Here is a 13,758-nt window from a genome sequence, read left to right as displayed (position 1 = left end):
ATACCACTGCAAATACCAGACGTGAAAAGAGACAGACAATCCTGGGTTCAAGTCCTACTTGTTCCATTCACTACCTCTGTTATATGAGCCTGTTTGCCCACTTTAAAAATAGAAATAATAAATCTGTCTCATCGGGTTGTTATGAGGGATTATGTACAAAGTACATGGGATATGTTTTTTTTTTTTTTTTTTTTTTTTAGTTCGTTTTTTTTTTTTTTTCTTTAAATCAAATTATTTTTGGCATCATTTAAAGACCGAAATGAAACCTTCCTGAAGACCAGAAAGGATTATGACTATCTTATCCTCCCATGGAGAAAAAAGTTCAGTTATTTAACTCCAGAGTTGCATTGTCCTATCCTCCCTACTAATTATATCACTTTTTCCTGGCATTCTACTTAGACAGCCCAACGCTGACAAAAGCAGAGCCCTGACCTAGGACCTTCCCTGGCTATTCAGGGATCCCTCTTGGAAACAACTGTAAAAGCGGGTTGTAAGGTCAATGAAAGAGAGAGCAGAAAGATCACTGTCTTTGGCATGAGAAAGTATCTCAGAATGTGTTTAAGGAGAAAGATAGAGGATGGGAACTGGGTCAAGCAGAAAGAAACTTTATGAAAGAACTTTCCAAGGCATGTACATGGTAAATGGGCTACAAGTATGCCAACAGGCATCATTCACTTGGGGCAACTGGAGTCCCTGGATCTTTTCCAGGTGTAGGCTGTGGGGCATAGGGAAAAAAGGCCTAATGATCATGGAATCGAAGTCCCAAATTATAATTAATCCCAGAAGGAGAGGAGAAAGAGAATGAAACAGAGGCAAAATTGGAAGAGATAATAGCCGAGAATTTCCTTTAGCTGAAAAAAGATATCCAGCCACAGATTTTAGAAGCTTAGGATAAATACAAGGTAAATGAATCTAGGTAGATGATGATCTGATATATCACTGCTGAGAAGAAAGACAAAGAAAATTTTAAAAGTAGCCAATAAAAAAAAAAAAAAGACATAATATTGTTAAAGGAACAAAGTAAGACTAATGCCTGACTTCTCCAAAGAAATCGTAGAATTCAGAAGATAAAAATAGGTCTTTAAAATTCCATAATGATAGTGGGAAATTTTAACAGTGTAAGTAAATGACAAATAAGCAATCAAAAGTTAACAAGTCTACAGAACATCTGACCAACAGGTCTAGCAATCTGACCTATTAACGCGCAGAAAAGGGGCATCCAAGTGCAGAGCACGCATTCTTTTCTAGTGCATATGCAACATTTTCCAAAAGGGATTATGAGTTGGGTCATAAAGCAAGTTTCAACAAACTTTAAAATATCAAAATTATAATCTTTGGCTATAGTAGAATTAAGCTAGAAATCAATAATAAAAATGAATAAAATAATAAAATATGGCCTATTAACATGTCTGTTTATAGAAAGCATAAAACCTCAAACGCATATACTAGAAAAGAAAACAAGGATGGAAAATAATGATGTAAGTATTCATATGAAGAAGTTAGGAAAATAAAACACAATTAGACTCCACCATAATGGAAATAAGAATTTAATGAAATAGATGACAAATATGTAATAGAGGAAAAGAACAAAACCAAAAGTTGTTTTTTTAAGACTAATAAATTTAATAAATCCCTAGGAAGACAGAAGACTAGAAAAAAATAGATATTATTAAAGATACTTCTTACATTAAAAAAAGATATTATGAACACCTTTATGCCAATACATTTGATAATTTATTAAAACTTCTCTTATGAAAATGAATACAGAGAAAAATAGGAATTCTGAATAGTCCAATATCTATTAAAATTGGATCCATTATTAAAAATATTTTCCCCAAGACAACTCTAGGCCCAGATGGTTTCACCAATGAATTTTTCCAAACTTTAATAAATCACACTGATCTTATACAATTCTTCCAGAGAATAAAAAAAAAGACATTTTAAAACTTGTTTTGTAAAGCCAGATATAATTTAAAATAATGCAAGAACATCACAAGACAGAAAAATTACAGGTGAATCTCTTTCATAAGTGTAAATATAAAATTCTTTATCAAAATATTTGCAAGTCAAATCTTGTGATGTATAAAAAGAACAAATCACGACTGCTATGGGTTAATTCCAGAGATGCAGAAATGGTTTAATAATTGAAAGACGGTAATTTTAATTTATCACATTAACAGAATAAAGGAGAAATAGAAAGTGAATATCAAATAATGTAGAGTATATAGAATAATAGAAATAGAATAAGGAAATGTGACCATCTCCATAGATGTAAAAAAAGCATTTGATAAAATTCAATATGCATTTCTGATAAAATCCCTACTTATTAAAATAAAAGTAGAAGATATTTTCTTGGCCTGATAAAGAGCATCTACAGAAAACATCACGCTTAAAGATAAGATGCTAGAAGCCTTCTTTTGAGATTAAGAATGAGAAAAGATACCTGAATCACTTTTCTTCAGTGTTGTACTAAAATTCCGAGCAAGGAAAAAGAAATAAAAGCAATGAAATTTCAAAAGGAAGACATAATACTATTGGTATTTGTAGGTGACATGATTGTGTATTTAGAAAAACACAAAGGAATTTATAGAAAAACTATTAGAATTATTAATTCAGCGATGCCACTGAATGTAATGTTAGTATGCAGCAATCAATTGTATTTCTATATACTGCCAACGATTATAAAGGAAATAAAATCCATGCATCCCAAACATCAAATATCTAGAATCGATCTAATGGAAAATGTGCAGGAAGACATTATGAGAGAAATTAAAGGTCTAAATAAAGGAGAAATAAAGTGTATTCATGGATTAGAAGATATTATAAAGAAGTCAACTGATCTAAATTTTCAGGATTTAGGAGTTTTAGGATTTTTTTTTGTTTCGCTTTTTTTCTTTTGGGGGAAGTGATAGGCTAATTTTAAATTTATATGAAAATGCAAAGGATAATAGCTAAGTACCCCTTGAATTAAAAAATAAGATTAGAGGGTTTATTATATTAAGAGATTATAAACCTGCAGCAATTAAGACAGCATAATATTAATGTAAAACACAAATATTAAGCAATGTTGCAGAAAAAGTATTAAAAACACTTATTCATATAAAGTTTCATGATTTATGACCAAGTTAACATAGCAGTGCATTGATTAAAAGACGTTTTGTTCCACATGATCTGAGTCAATTAAATACCCACATGGAAAAAAAAAAAATCTTGATTCCTATCTTATACCATATTTAAAAAATTCGTTCCAGGAAAATTATAGATCTAAATGTGAAAGCTGAAATAATTCAACTTTAGATGAAAAATAGGGGTCCATCCTCATGAACAATTGTTTCTCAAACAGAACACAAAAGGTGAACAATTGTTTCTCACACAAAATATAATAACCATAAAATAAGTAATTGATCAATTTGACTACATAAAAAAATGAGAGCTTCTATTCATAAAAAGAAAACATTAAGAGACTGAAATCAGGCCACAGAATGGGAAAAGATATTGGCAATATATCAAGCTGATAAAAATTTACTATCCAGCGTAGATAAAGAAATCCTATAAATTGATAAAGAAAAGACAGACAACCCAATAGATAAGTAGGCAGAAGTCATAAACAGGCACTTCAAAAAGAATATCTCTAAATCTCTAAATATTGCATACATATACATATGCAATATATATATATATATATATATACACAATATATAATGTTGTGTACAATAATATATATATGTGTGTGTGTGTGTGTGTATATATATATATATATATATATATATATATATACCTTGAATATCGTTAGACTTCAGGGAAATGCAAATTTAAACCATAAGTGACATTGTTACACATCTACTATAATGGCTAAAATAAAAAAAACTGACAATACTAAGTGTTGTTGAGGATGTGTGGTGCAATTGAAATTCTCATATCCTATATATGTGGCGTCATACAGTGTAAATTGGTGCAACACTTTGAAAAACTACATCAGTATCTACTAAAAGCTGAACCTTCACATACGACATGACTCAGCAATTCCTCTACTAGCATTTGCGAGCAGCCTTCTCTCACTTGCTGTCTCCAGGTCTGCTCCCTTGTAAATGGACATCCAGCGCTTTTGAGGATCCAGGAGAGCAGAGCTTCATTATGGCCATTCTCTTTTCAAGGTACCATCTCCTGGGACTTATAAAGCTGCAAGCCCTCCTGGTAACCAAATAGTGCTGCCATTCTACCATCCTAACTGGGCCTGAGCCAAGCTGGGTTCCTCATAGACCTGGGGAGCAGGTTGCTGTCGCCAGGTATGTGCTGTACTTTGTAACTGAGGCCCCAAAGCAGTTCTGCTTGTGCCCATTCTCACAAAACCCCCTTGCTTTAAAAATACTCTTGCCTGTTGGTCTTCTCTCCATAGACCAAGGCCACAGACTCCATGCTGTCCCTTCCATCTCTGTCTTTGCCCCTAGGTACCTGCCATCAACCTCTTCAAAGTGCAAACGGATGTCTGCAGGCTACTTATGACACTGGTTCATCAGACACTCAGGTTCTAGCTCCTGCTGTAGGCCCACTGGGACCCCTGCTACATGGTGTGTCGGTTAGGAATGCTTTGAGATTCAGGTAACAGAAGTCCCGTCCAACAATACCTTAAATTCATAGGCATTCCCTTTTCCATTTAAGTAATCTAGAGGTAAGTGGAGGCTGGTATTGGTTCAACTGCCCAGTTGAGTTTTCAGAGAGCCAGGTGTTTTCTCTCTGTTTACTTTGACATCCTTCGTTGTTGGCTTTTTGTCCTTGTACTTCCCACCTGGAGATTGCAAAATGGTTACTGCATCTTAAAGCATCAAAACCACGTGCAGGACAGAAACACATGAAAGAGGTAGTGTAACTCACTTTTTTTTTTTTTTTTTTTAATTTGTCTCTTTTATCAGGAAGGAAAGCCTTCCATACCCCAAACCTCATCCTCAACAAACCTTCTTGCATCTTCTTGGCCAAAACCACTGGCACCACTAGAAACAAAAGACCTTGGAAAGTGAGCGTTTGATAATTCAAAATAGCTTTTGCATAGCCAACCAGCAGTGCCAGAAGAACAAACAGAAGCAATGATGTTGTTTAATCCACCTACGACTCTAAATAATCAAGGATTGGATTTACCTGTTCAGCTTGTCTTTCTTTGAGGACAAATGTACTTGACTAATCTTTCCCATGCAGCCTTTGAAATTAACTTGCTTGATTTTTCTGTGTTTGCAGTCAAAATGAGGTTTTCCTTCGGTAAATATAATGATTTCCTATTAAAAGTGCCAAATTATTTCATTGAGTGGTGACTTTAGACTCTCCTCCCTGCTACTTGTTTGAACATCAGAGTCAATTCTCCTAGTGTCATTTTAGACAGTTTGATGGAGGAAAGGAATGAGAAGCCTCTGCTCAATCAAGTATCTGATTAATACAGGTGCGGTATGCAAATTGCTGACTTTCTAAAAATTCGAATAAGATAAAACATGCTTATAGCTGCTCTCACAGTGTCTAATCTCATTTTCTAAATCTCTTAACATCTTCCCAAACACTACCTCTTATGGGTGGTAGAATGTTATCTTTCAAGACCGTTTTTATTTTTTCCTTCTTTTTTTCTGCCCTAATTGCTTTCCTCCAGACTTCTGTGCTTCTCTGCCACTCTTTTCTGACTGTCTTAAGTGAAGCACAAATCCAGCTGAGAAAATGACAGGTTGCAATGTTTACCCTAGCATTAAATCCAATCGCAATATACACCCTGATCTGGACATGGCGCCTCCCTGTGAACAATAGATACTTATTTATATATAAGGTGTTTTCACAACCCAGTTCTTCTAGCATTGCTGGTTGAATATTTTCAAGCCTCTTTCACAATGCCTTTACAACAAATACTGCGTCAGAAACTCTAGATTATCCTTCCCAATGGTAGTTCAAGGAGTTAAATTTACAAGTTGTTTCTGTTTTTGTGTCTACCTGTATTTCTTGTGTATAAATATACCGAGTATTGAAAATTGTTGCTATTCGGTGATTCCTTCAGTCACAACATTCTATGACTCTGCATGCAGCTCTCGGTACTTAAAGGTGTGATGTAGCGAAAAGCTAAAGGCTTAAGGGAAAACCGTAATAGAAGAGATTGTTTAGAAAATGCAAGATGTGCTAATTAAGAGAGGAAAGGCAAAGAAAGGACTTGTATATAGGATTTTAGGGAACAGAGAAGAGAGAAAATTAAACTTTCAAGGCCATAGTCTGAAAGATGGGCAGCCTGACAGATGAGTCAGGTGACCATTGAATAGGAGTTCCAAAACCAAGGTTTTTGCCTGCAGCCTAACACCATTTCCTGCATCAATGTCTCCAAACCTGAGCTCAAGTCTGGAAGGCGGAGGGAGGGCAAAGGAAATAGCCATAAAAAGGGGCCAGTTAAAGACAGCACAAGGCTGGTGTCAAGGGACTCTGCTAGCACATGCAGCCTCTTAAAACTTTTTTTTTCACAGACCCAATTTAATTGGACCCTTAAGTTTTTTATTTGGTTTTTGCAAAACGTGTCTTTTGTTTGCATTTTTAAAATGGCTTTATTGACATATAATTCACACATACCATACAATCCATCCATTTAAAGTTTACAATTCAATGGTGTTTGGTATGTTACATTATTAATCTTTTTAAAATTGTGGCAAATTTATCTATAACAAAATTTGCCACTGTAACCGTTTTTAAGTGTACGATTCAATGGCATCAATTATATTCACAATGTTGTGCAACTGTCACCACAATCTATTTCCAAAATTTCATTGCCCAACGATATCTTTTCATGACTTTAAAAGATGCCTGCTTTGAGTGGGCAAACTGAGAAAAGATGCCCTCCGGACCATCACAACCCAGGCCTGGGTATATTTTGTGGTGAATGGAGCATGGCTGGAGTTCAGCCCCCATTTACCTGTGGCCAGGCAGCATGTGCAGCACACACCTCCACAACCTTTTACGGCAGCTCTGTTGATACTATCACCTCAGCACAGGCATCCAGACAGAGCAAGAACCTGCCATCTGAGGCAGCTGAGGGGAGGAGAAAGAGCACATTCATTTGCTCATTGTTCTGTGCACTGATTCTAGGGCAGGCCTTGTGCTGTGCACATGCATGTGTCTCCTGCAAAGGACTGCTTCCTGCTTTAACGCCTCATCCAGGTCACACAACCTACCTCCAAGAGTCCTCCCCTGATTCTCCTAATTCTAGTGGGGACTTGGGGATCTATGTAGCTGTATGGAGAAGAATAAGATAGAAGAAAGTGGTGCTTTTGAAGATGAAAAGAGGAATGAGGAAGGCCGAGTTCTCAGATGGCAAATCTGTCCCTACCCACTCATATTGGTTTCTCTGGGTAGCCATAACAAATTCCCCAGGGCTGTGTCTATCTAAAGGCTCTAGGAGAGAATCGTTCTTTGCCTCCTGTAGCTTCTGTTGGTTCCAACATTCCTTGACTGGTAGCAGCATAATTATAATCTCTTCCTCTATTTTCTTGGCCTTCTCCTCTTCTCTGTGTGTGTCTCTTATAAGAGACCCTTGTCATGTGATTTGGGGCCTACTGGATAATGCAGGATGATCTCAGCTCGAGATCCTTACTTTAATTACATCTGCAAAGATCCTTTTTCCAAAAAGAGTCACCTTCTCAGCTTCTGGAGTTTAAGATATGGACACATCTTATTGGGGGCTACCATTCAACACACTACGACTCTCTATGCCTTTGGTTGACAGCAGTGGAGAAGAAACCCTTTGACCCACCTTGGTTGAGACTCAGTGCAGTGATCACCATTGTATATCCTAACAACGATGGCCGAACTGAGGCCCAAGGCTGGTGCCAAATCTGCCATTTATGAGTGACGCAACCATTTTCGTTTTAGGTGTAAATTACATGGCTCGACCTAACATTAGGTAACGGGCTTCCTATTGGGTGTGTGTTCACACACCAGGACCATGGTAGCCTCACAGGGAGACACTTGATTTTCTGGTTAGCTGTGGAATGATGGTGCTGTGTAAGCTGGCATATCTCCTCAGGTGGGAGCTAGAGATTGCCTGAACTTGAACAGAGTCTGTGGCTCTTTGAGCTGCTTCTCTTCAATCACTGAGAGCTGAGATGCCAGTGGAGGAAATGCTTCTTTTTAAACAGAGCTTCCCTTCCCTCAGAGCTGAGAGTAGAAATATATCCCTTAAATCAGAAGACGAGTGGAGAAGGTTAGGCCTACCAGCTGTCTTCTGCAGCTTCCTGAGACGTTTTCCTCCCCACTCTCCCACACCCTCCTCTCCTTTATTTTAGCGAGCAAGCGATGAGGCAGAATTCACTTTGGGGCTCAGAACTTGAAGAGCCCCAAGGTGGGAAAAGGGGTGGGGAGAAGAATTCTCAGCATTTTTCTAGATGTGTTCTGTGAGGAGAATTTGACAGCTTCTTCCCCTTAACTCACATCTAGCTTTTTCCTTTTCTTAGAACCCACTTCTAAATAAGCAGTATCCAAATAAAAAAGAATCACAGAATATGACTAACGGTTTACTGGGTACTTAGTGGTTGACCCGTACAAGGATGATTGACCTTTGAAGAACACGGCTTTGAATTCTGCAGGTCTACTTACTTGTGGATTTTTTTCAATAAATACCTATAGTACTGTAAATGTATTTTCTCTTATGATTTTTTAAGTAACATTTTTTCTAGCTTACTTTATTTTAAGAATACAGTATATAACACATATAACATATAAAATATGTGTTAATCGGTTGTTTGTTATTGGTAAGACTTCTAGTTAATATAGGCTGTTAGCAGTTAAGTTTTTGTGGAGTTAAAAGTTATATGTGGATTTTTGACTGTGCAGCAGGTGGTGCCCCTAACCTCTGTGTAGTTCAGGGGTCAACTGTATACGTATATTAAACTTGCGAAGATTGAAAGGTAAGGAAAGAAGCAAAGCAGTCGTAGGCATATGCATGGGACCACAATGAGACATAATGTCAAGGCTTCATTGATGAACAGTGTCATTGTGGAAAAATCCTCTGGAAGAGGCAGATCGTGGGCTTCTACTTAGGGGCAGGAACAATAGTTGACAGGAAGAACAAGTTTTCCACATGAGTGAGAAAGACATCTAAGCAAAGATCAGATCCTGAAGGCAAGATCAAAGCGGCAATAAGAAGTAACTATGCACAAAAAAGAATAACAGGGCTATGTGGGAATTTAGACAGTATTCCACAGGGAAGGAGCCGAGAGTGGAAGGATGGGGTTGTTTAGCAAAGGGCATCAGGCTCTGAGGCTCTGGTCTGTGGGCGAATGCCGGTAGAAACTGGGAAAGCAGAGTGATGTCTTTGTAGTGAAGGCTCAGACATCTGGGAAGTCTGTGGAATTAACTATTTCTATTCTTGCTTCTAAATGGCTGGGTAGGATTCACATATGTACTTAGTACATTTAACCTATAAATAAAGGTCTCTGGGCAGGAATTCCTGACTCAAATGGCTTTCACAAAATGTGTGAGTAGGATGCAGGGTGCAACAAGAAAACCAACATTAACTCAGGACCTACTATGCGCCAGGACACTGTGATAGAGGTGTGTGTGTGTGTGTACACATATTATCTCATAGCATCCTCATAATGAGTCTCTGAGATAGTTATTGTTACTTATGAGAAAAATGAGGCTCAGAGAAGTTCAGTGATTTTCCCAAGGCCACACAGTCAAAGTCATAGGCCTACATTCAAACCTGAGTCAGCTTCATTCAAGGCCTGGTAATTTTCTGCAGGTCGACTCTAACCCTGGCACTGGTTCTCTTTCCGCACAGAGCAGGAAGCTGCTCTACTTTCCTGTGTGTTCTTTCCAGTATCTCCATGGCTGGGTGTGGCTGAGCTAACAGGTACCTGTTTTTTTTTTCCCAGACCGAACACTTGGGAAGATTCCACTCTGAGTTATGGTGACTCTACTTTAGAGCCTGTTGCTACTTGTGACTTTGCCTCTTGCCCTTCCATCAGGCAGCATACTGCCTTTGATCAAAGCAGCCGCTCCTCTGGGGATAGCCCAAGGCAGGGTGGTACGTGCTGACTTCCCCACATGAGCAACACTGAGTGGCGGGGTTGTGGGAGCATGATTTCTCAGTGCATTCTGCCCACACCCTCAGCTCATAGTGGCTGCATGGAGATCTGAATTATTCCCTTCCTCTATGTCTTTTTTTGTCCAGAAGAAGCTGGACTGGAATTTCTTTTCTTTTTTTTCTTAACCTTACAAAATAGACTTTATTTTATTTTATTTTATTTATATTTAATGGTGAAAACATTAGGAAAATTACTGTGCTTTTTTAAAAATTTATTTTTATTAAGATGACACTGGTTAACAAAATCCAGTTTCAGACGTACAGTTAAACAGTGAGCCATATACATATTGCGTTGTGTGTTCTCTCATAGTTAGATTTCTTTCTATCACCACGTATTTGACCCTTTTCACCCCATCTATTTCCCCCTTCCCCACTCTCGTAGCCACTAGCCTATTTGGACTGGAATTTCTTAAGTTTTAAGGAAATATATTTGAATATCAAAGGTGCCAACCTCCTTACCACACAGAAGAAAGGGAAAAAATGACGACCCCCTTTGCATTCTGGGCCCCCCACTGCCCTCCTTGCCTGGCAAATTTGGAGCAAGTTTTATTGGAAGAGCCTATTGATAATACTGCCAACCATCCATTCTTGAGATTGCTGTATGGCATTAGGTCACAGTGTGACAAAATGGACACAGTAATTAAAGGAAGGCAGATACTGGACAATAGGAAGGGCTAGTAACCCAACACGGTACATGGTATCTATGGGCCTTATAAAACTGTTAGATCTGCCATTTATTGAATTGGTTTAAGAGCTTCATTTCCTTTTTGTTGGCTTCGTAGCATATTTAAAGTAACACTGTCTCAGCCAGTCTTATCACAAGGGCTATTAAATAATAGGTCAAATTTTCAAGTTATTCTCTGTAACCTCAATCTTGAACCTAAAGGGAAGCTAGAAACTGGCATTATCTGGATTTCTAGTTCTTAAAAAAATTTCTTTTCTGCTTAATAGGTGATAAAGATCATTTAAAATCTTTGACAGAATCATTCCCTGTTCAGCCAGGAGGCAGTCGTGATAAAGAGGGCAGAGTTAGGACACCTGAGAATTTGGCCACAAATAAGGTTTGGATGCTGGGAATGTTGTCACTGTTCCCTGCTTGCACGTTTCGGACACGGCAGTGGCAACACTTTCTTCTCAGAGAGGTGATGTCAGGCCTAGCATGGCCCACTGAACTCTAACCTCCTTGAGTTCAAGGACTCTCTTGTTCTTGCTGCAGTCTTTCCCCCATCAAAAGGAGTTTGCCAGTGGATTTGTCCAATGAATCCTTCTAGACTTGCCATCCTTCCTCCTCCCTCAATTCTTCCTTCGTATCACATTTATAGGATCAGAACTGAGACTTGTTTGGACCGGTCCAATCTCTGTCACATCTCCATAGGTTGTGGAAATAGCCATTTCCAGAACAATTTTCCTTTACATAAAGCCACATGATGCATAAAAAGGTCAGAAACCAATATGAAAAGGGGAAGAAAGTTGAAAGACTCAAAGGTAGGAGGAGAGAGTGAGAGAGAATGCAAAAGCAAGACTGAGGGCCCACCCTGAAATGGATTAGAACACGTGCAGCTTTATTCAAAGTCTGCCAAATACATCTTGCTGTGCCTCTGAATGGAAAATGGGATAGAACAATGAGCTGGAATTTACAGCGCCTTTGAAAAGCAACTGCTGTCAGCACGCACTCTGAATATGCCAAGTATTGCATTCAGACCAAAGAAGCTCTTTCTGGCCCTTGTGGCCCCATGACAGCCTGTAGAAGACAACACACCCTACCTGGCTGTGACCTCTAGTTCTATTCCGTGAGCATTCTGTGTGCTTTCAAAGGTCATGCATGTTTCTAGAAGGAAAGAGAACACAAGGTACATATTTTATGAATTATATATCAATAGAGAATACATTTTACGGCCTGATTTTGCCATAAAGGCCAGACGTTTTGTAGGTCTCGAACAAATTTCTCAGAGAGATAAATGAGACATTTCTGATTTGATATTGGAGTCAGGCTATACCATTGCTTAGTCTTGTATTTCAAGAATACTTTATGTATTCTTAACATGTTCCTGATTTCAGTTAATGGTGGTGTCCTCCAATCTCTGTCCAACAGAATCTGGAACAACCCATAACTCCATCCTCTCTCTCACCCCTTACATCCATTGGTCATCTGGTCCTGTCTTTTTTTCTGATATTCAGGTCAATGTCTGTCTTTATCATAGCTTCCCTCACTGTGATAAATGAATTCACTTCTCCTGTCTTCTATTCTTTCCTTGGTTCCATTCAACCTCCTTGATTCTGCCAGCTTTGGCTTTCTTCCCCCAAATCCAATCACATCACTCCCATTTCACAACCTTCACTGGGTCCCACTTTACTCAGGAGAAAACTGAGAGGTGTTTAGCCAAACAGATAAGGGGATGTGAAGTAGGTGGAGCCCACACTGGGAACAGGCCCCAGGGGCAGGCTGGGCTACTGCTTTGAGCTTTATTAATAGGCCACTTTTATGACTCATTCTGATTGCAAATTTTATTAAGCACCTATTATGTGCAGACAGTGTTCTAGGCATTGGAGATACGGCAATGAACACAAAAGCCACCCTGGCCCTCCTGGAACTTATTTGGCTGTGGACCAGCTTCTAAAAGAATCAAGCACTTGGTGGAGGGACCTAGAGTCAGTTTTCGAAAAGGCTAATTATCACCAAGGAGCCAGACCCAAAAGCTCTGATGTGATAGGCCTATGTGGTGTCAACGATGGAGGTGAAGAAAGGCTCCCGATGCTGAAATGCGGGTGCTTCCTTGCTTGCTGAGGTTGTTTTAAGGGTCCATCAGAGAAGAAGAGTGAGGAATGGGGCACTAGAAATACCCAAGGGTGCTTCCAGAAATCTCTGGATGCCTTGGCTCTCATGCTGGAGAGCTTGCCAGATGGAGTGGCCTGAATTTTATCTTGGAGCTCTAAATCCACCTGTGTCAGGGTTGGGGTAAAAGGTGCTGCTATGGCAACTGCTCAAGGAACCAACTAGAACAGCTTTGAATGAAGACAATCTTTCTAGGCATTACCGACCCTTCACTTCATAAGAAGACTACATTGTCATTCAATATCCAAATGATGATTGACCTCAAGACCCCACCCCAAGGGGGTACCCCATCACTTTTGAGGTACATTTTCTGCCACTTTTGCACATCTGCTCACAGTTCTTTCAGCTGTATGTGGGGCTTGGTGGCCCAAAGATGCTCTTGGGCTTCTAGAAACTCTAAAAATCTCCATACTGTGCTCCTCGCTCATCTCAGCAGTGGTCAGCCTGGCAAGGTGGGTAAGTCTAGGGTGAGGCCCAGGAGTGTCTCTTTCAGCCTGTGTGTAACAATTGGTAATGAGACTGCAGACACAGAGTAGAGTGGGAGCCCCAGGGAGTGAGGGGGATGAGTGAATAATGTCTGTCCCCGTATTCTCCCCCATGAGAGGGGTGTGGCTGTGACTGGGTTGGGGAGCTAACTGCCTTAGGAGCCTGGAGTAGATTGGAAGGGCCTCCATATGGGAGTCAGTGTAGAGTCAGGGGACCTGGCAAGGGGAAGTTTCTCTTGGGGAAGTGCAAGTCAGAGGCCGTACAGGTCCCAGTGCCGTGTCATCAGTCAGAGAGATGTCTTGGTGCTCGTGTCTCTGGATGCAGATGCTGCGGCAAGAATTCAGGT

General features: G+C 39.4%; 1 long non-coding RNA gene across 2 annotated transcripts in view; it reads right to left on the bottom strand.

Moving 5' to 3' along the window:
- Positions 1-11,685: 11,685 nt before the first annotated feature.
- The window catches only part of LOC111741589, a 12,419-nt gene continuing 10,346 nt past the window's right edge, over positions 11,686-13,758 (bottom strand). For both annotated transcript variants that reach the window (XR_002781032.1, XR_002781033.1), the window contains exon 4: positions 11,686-11,921. This is a non-coding gene — a long non-coding RNA (uncharacterized LOC111741589). The remainder of the gene's footprint in view (positions 11,922-13,758) is intronic.

The sequence above is a fragment of the Pteropus vampyrus genome, unplaced genomic scaffold (genome assembly GCF_000151845.1).
Source record: "Pteropus vampyrus isolate Shadow unplaced genomic scaffold, Pvam_2.0 Scaffold80, whole genome shotgun sequence".
NCBI lineage: Eukaryota > Metazoa > Chordata > Mammalia > Chiroptera > Pteropodidae > Pteropus > Pteropus vampyrus.
This window is presented reverse-complemented; position numbering and strand designations above follow the sequence as displayed.